The sequence below is a fragment of the Pectinophora gossypiella genome, chromosome 18, assembly GCF_024362695.1.
Source record: "Pectinophora gossypiella chromosome 18, ilPecGoss1.1, whole genome shotgun sequence".
Classification (NCBI taxonomy): domain Eukaryota; kingdom Metazoa; phylum Arthropoda; class Insecta; order Lepidoptera; family Gelechiidae; genus Pectinophora; species Pectinophora gossypiella.
Genome location: NC_065421.1, coordinates 14889731 through 14895730, shown reverse-complemented (window position 1 = coordinate 14895730; position 6000 = coordinate 14889731). Strand labels below are relative to the sequence as shown.

Genomic DNA, 6000 nt, shown 5'->3' with positions numbered 1-6000 from the left:
CCACACACAGTAACAATACAAAAAATAATCAGACCCACGATACACGGATCGTTTATAATATGACGTTAAATACAAATTTTTACCGATTCATATTAATCGTCGACAAAGCTTGGCTTGGCTTGGTTGTCTGGAAGAAATCGCTTTAAGCGATAAGGCCGCCATTTGCCATGTACTTAGTTAAGAGACTTTTTGTAATTATTTCTTTTTATTTTGGTGCAATAAAGTGTATTTGTATTGTATTGTATTGTAAAGCTTGGCGAAGTGTCGGTAGAAGTTGAAACTTAGTTCATTTTGCGATAGACGATCTCTGACTAGCCCAATTGGCAATGTAGTCGTGAGCTTATGTTACCGATAAAAACCACCAAGGTCGACAAATTTGTTTTCATTTGAGATACCAGTAACTTCCGCTTAACAAACCTTAGCGCTGGAATTGACAAAACCTTTTATGTGTAAAAGTAATTCATAAGCCCTCTCGGTTCCTCTCGATCGAACAAAGGCGCGATAACATAAACTCTTGTCTATACCATTGATATCTTTACGGCACAAGATCCGCACTCAATTTCTTACTGCACTCGTGAGCGAGAGGCTTTGTACACGAAAATCAACATTTTTTCTTGCCGACTTACCCGCTTTTACTAGAAACCGTTTACTACGCGACTGGAAAACGGGTAACGACGTTCACTGCCGTTGATTATAATGGTTTTCAGTCTGTTATGAAAGAAAACAAGCAATGTATGGTGCAACCGGAGTGAAATACGGTTACGTAGCGCCGCGTAGAAAGGCAACGCTGAATGTTACAAAGTGTGAGCCTTTTGTCTAGATAAGGGGGAGATTCATGGCTGCGACTGGAAAAAAATTCAGTCATTTATTTAAAAGTTACACAGGTTAACCTTGTAACATATTTTTGTACTCATTTGAATTGAATTTTCATAATTGACTAAATTTACAATTTGGCTGCAGCATTGCGACTTTGCACAAAATATAATTCATCTTGAAACAGTTTCAAGTTTTGCCGGTGAGAGACAAGTTAAGGTACATCCAGTACTATGATCAGTAGACGTGATGAATGAGTGATGAGATAATTGAATGTTAAAAACCTTTTCTTTCTTATTATGGGGATTTTAAGGATTTATGCTTTTTCAGGTAGAGGCTGTGTTTGGGCGACTGCGACTATCCGTGTAGTCGCCGAGTCGCGGCGGCGGCGCGGCGGCGCGGCTGGGGCGGGCGGCGAGGGTGCGCGCGCCGCCGCCGCCATTGCTCTCTGCAGTCGGCAGGCGCCTCGCTCCCGCCATGCACCCGCGCTCCGTTACATAACCACAAACAAGCCGAGTGCCAGTGATCACCAAACAGAATAGTGTCAGTGAACAGTGCTGTGTTGTTACCCCGCCGGAGACACACTCACACACTAAGGTACCCAATCTATTTCATCGTTTCCGTACATAAGTTCTCTCCATATAGTGTTATGTGCTTCGTATTTGTTCAGCACGACGTTTTATATGTCGAGATGTTCTAATAAAGGAGTTATTACACGTTTGTTAGTTCCGGCCGAGTATACACGGTGGTTCCGTTGGGCAAGTTTCTCGTTTCTTTTGGTGTTGTTATCGATCAGGACGCTGCGTTGTATATGTTCGTTTTGGAGTAAATTGGTGTGAATGGTGGCTCGTGCCTCGTGGCCGTCTCATACTGCACACGATGGGGTCTATAGGTCTGTCTCTGTTATTCTCCCGTTATGTGGTAGCTCTGTTGCACGCAGCCATAGTTTACGAGTTAATTTAAATGAGAGCATTCGATATAATTGCGCTATAAAATTATTATGGCTTTAATCATCTAAGAGTTTTACTTTCATACTAACTACACTTACTACTACTATACTATACATATAAACATAAGGGTGGAACTGGGGTGGGAACTGGAAACCAATATTTTATATTCGCAAAATGTTGTTATGAGATGCTGTAAGCGTCCAAGTGCCCCCGCGGGGGTAGACGTAAGTACCCTCACATCGGCCGCCAGCGGAGCTGGATGTCGTACGTATTCGTTTATGCCAAGTGGTCGCACACAGCCTCGCGATGTCCCGCGGCTCCACGTATACTCGACGACATGTGTACACGGTACCACTACTACAGTCCTACTCTAGGACATTGCACTCGAACTTCACAACTACACTTTGTCATGCTCTTGAATGTCTTGAATGTTTACTACAAGATTTGACTTTCAAATGATTCTAAGATTTGCGATTCAATATAGAATTCCAATGTCGTCTGTTTTCGTTTCAGCACGTCCCGTTGGCGCAGGCTCTGATTAAATTTGTTTCTTTCGTAATTTTTGTTTGGTTTTCTCGACGATTTCCCCTCATTTTTCCAATGTAAATATTTATCAAGCGAATATTGAAAGAGACGTAGAAAATGTACAAATAACAAATCAATTACCATGTACCTACCTACCTTCTTAATTATAGGAATTTTGAACTAAATAAAGCCTTGTCCTAGTTTAGTCTTAGGTCTTATAATCTCGCATTACTGGGAGATTTATTCTCCTTGTTTATTCGCTCGCATTATTTCCCTGAAGAGCTGGTTTTTCACAGGCAGGTGGTATATCTGCTTGTATATTGGTGGTAGATGCGAGGTGGCGGCGTAGAGGTTGCCAACTTGCATTCCGCTGCCTCCAGACGCCCGCGCCGGGGCGGGAGACACGAGCTACATTTACATAGTAATACGTTCCACTTGCCTATAAACTTATGCACATTTATTTTGTATGCCCTCTTTTGAGGAGACATCTAACATGATAGGCGAACGAGTTATTAAGTAACTACATAGCGAAGAAAACGAAAAAAAAAGCAATTGTATGTACCTATAGATGACAGAATATACTGCAGGAACCTTTGTTTCATAAATAGCTTTACATTGGTGTTGAATCATGTTTCAACTTTACGGTCTTTATAAGCCGTATCTTCCAAGCACTTCATCTTTACAAATATTTTAAAAGCCTTGTAATACATGGATGAACAGAACTATTGTTCATGATATTACATATTGTACACATAGGTTCATAATTATCATCTAAATCTAAAAATTGATGGGGTGGTAGAGCCAATAATAATCAGAGGACAATTTGTAGCTACTTTTGATACCAAGTCTTAAGATGGAAGTATGGTGTTAGGTGATCAGCCCATCGCCCATATATTGGTCAAATTAGCCGCTCGGTACACAGGGTGTGCGCCCACGAGACAGTCGATGAATCGCGTCTCATAATTCATATTATATACTTAGGTATTTTTTTGTCTCCGTGCGGTCGCCATCCGTGCGTCGTGAAAACTGATATAATTACATGTCACCATGGACATTGGGGTGTCTAAAATAGATTAATGAATTAAGTAACCAAGAAAAGGATGCTAAATGGCATTGCTTATATTTGTTGCGAATTAAAGCAGGATGGTAGACACTGTAATGCCGAAAGTGTAGTGACCGACTATTATTGGTCCTGGGAGTCCTGGGTACTGTAGTGACGACAATGAAGCGAGCGAGCGGTTAGAAATAATACAATTCCTCTGTCGAATAAAACTATGTAATGATATAGCGTAGTGTATTGTCTATACTATGCGTGTAAACACGGCATGATGCCATCCACGTGTGCGCCACATTCGGGGTCGCAGGAGATAACGTTCGTATTTATAAGATAAATGAATACGTTTGTGGGTCGACCGTCGTGATATTGGTAGTCGTGTGCTGGATATTTACAGGGAACGAATGAACGCTGGAACGTTTGTTTGCGGGTTGGGCTTTTTAGACACACTTACGAATCGTCTATGATTGTGAGTAATTCGTCGTGTGTGAGAATTACATTTAACATGTTATTGAATACAGGGGGGTTAAAATGGCCACATCGAAGCAATTCATCTAAGAAAGCAATTATTATTATTATTGCGTATGGCAGACAAATATCCTGCGTGGATCAAATATCCAGCTTAAGCTCCCTTAACCAAGTCTCTGCTGCATCCGTCACACAATGCAGCTCGGCTATACCACCTGGGAACCGGTGCAGAGGGCACTCGTTCACTATGTGAGATATGGTTTAGTCCGGGTGACCACATTCACAGTATGGTGACTCCTTTAAGCCCCATTAAGAAAGCAGTATTGCTATTTGACATTTCTTTGCATTGCGCACTTACTTTTATATGCGGAAATGTCAAATTGCAAAATTGCTTTCTTAGATGAATTGCTTCAATGTGGCCATTTTAACCCCCCAGGATGCTGTAGGAGCACAAATGGTGTATTTCATTTAAAATATTGCATCATCCTACACGACGGAGCCTTGAAGTGACTGACGTCCCTTAAAATTAATTTGTAGTTCACTGATTTACCTGTTTATGCAAGATATACCATATGAACAAATAAATGAGAGTTCCTCTTTAAATTTTGGTACATACGACGTTACAAAACGAAATATATTTTCCAATATAGGATAATCTTAACTATGTGACCGTTACATACCAAGTATCCCGTTTAGTAATACTTTACTATCTACCTGCACATCGGACCGTGAAGGCCCCAGTGTGTAAGCACCCCTTAAGGGCGCAACACACACCACATTCTTGCTACGAAGGGTGTAAAATAACTCACTTAGAGTTTTTCATCAAAGTATTCCGGGAATGTTGGTTCTTCCGTTCACGAGTCTGATAATACGTGTACAGGTTTCGGTAAAATATTTATTTTTATAAAGACTGGTTCCAGTGATTCCCATCAGGGATGGTAGAGCTATAAGTCATCAAGACAACTTGCAGTCTATGATGCATACTAATGACTTATACCAATGTGGTGACAGGTTATTAGTCATTATAACGCATTCAGCGTCGGTATATAAAATAAACCATTTATGTAGCCTTACAGAGGCCTCACAGAAAATTAAATCGAAAAAGTTTGATTTGGATGGGATGGGACAAGCCGAGACCAGCGTGGTCTTAAATAGTGAGAGCTATAAAACAAAAAAATCGGCACAGTGTTAATACCCGGAATAAAAATAAACTTGCTTTACAAGTCAGTCGATTACATAAGATCACTAAATCTTTTAAGGGGCAATTTATACGTTTTTACAATAAGATTCCCATTGACATTCAGAATTTGCCTTTCAACTGTTTTTTTAAGACAGTAGTTAAACAGAAAGTTTACAATAAAGGTTATTACAAAGTCGGTGATAATTTAGAAGATATTATGAATGAATGGGATTAACTGTCTGAGAACTGATATTAGGCAGCTAAATTACTCAATTGTATAACAATTTTTTTATGTTTTTTTTTTAAAGAACTTCTAGGGCCCTGTGGCGAGGTTTTTCTTACGGCTTCTTTTCCCCGGCTATACAGGTTGTGAGAAACTGCAGTAGTTTTAGGCGGATGTGACGTTCGTTGTGTAAAAATTGACAATTCAAAGTGTAACTATGTTACCTACTGAATAAAGATATTTTTGTATATCTTTATTATGTTCTCAAAACATTATTGATACTACAATCATCTCTAAATAATAATTGTAACTTAAAAAGCAATTTCGCAATAAAAGCTAAATAACATTCAAAAGAAAACAAGTCTGAATAAGTAAAGCGTTCCATTCAATCTTTTATTCGGCCATTAAAGTTACAAGATCGTCTAGACTTATAAATAAAGATAGCTTATCTATGTATATTTAGATAGAGCTTAGTAATTGAAAAGAAAAGTTTCCTTTGGGATCGATTCGTTTTTTACCATTGGTTCATCTCATTCATATTACAATACTAGATTCTGTGTGTCTAAGTTATTTTTGGTCAAACGATGATATAACATTGCGGGGTGTCCTTGAAAAGGGTTTGGTACAGTCGACTCTGATCATGATTGATGTACGCGGGCCAAGAGAAGGAAGTATATTTCATTTTAGGATACTTATACATATCTATTAGATATATCTAATACCTAATATGAATTTCCATTGTTTCGATATCGACCGAAGTAAAATTACCTGTTTGAAATAGGCGTGT

The 6000-nt window shown here is 39.3% G+C and overlaps 1 protein-coding gene across 1 annotated transcript in view; it reads left to right on the top strand.

Moving 5' to 3' along the window:
* The first annotated feature begins 1271 nt into the window (after positions 1 to 1271).
* The window catches only part of LOC126374898 (neurexin-1-like), a 198901-nt gene continuing 194172 nt past the window's right edge, over positions 1272 to 6000 (top strand). Inside the window, exon 1 of the mRNA XM_050021673.1 lies at positions 1272 to 1410. The gene's annotated coding sequence lies outside the window, so the exon portion shown is untranslated. The remainder of the gene's footprint in view (positions 1411 to 6000) is intronic.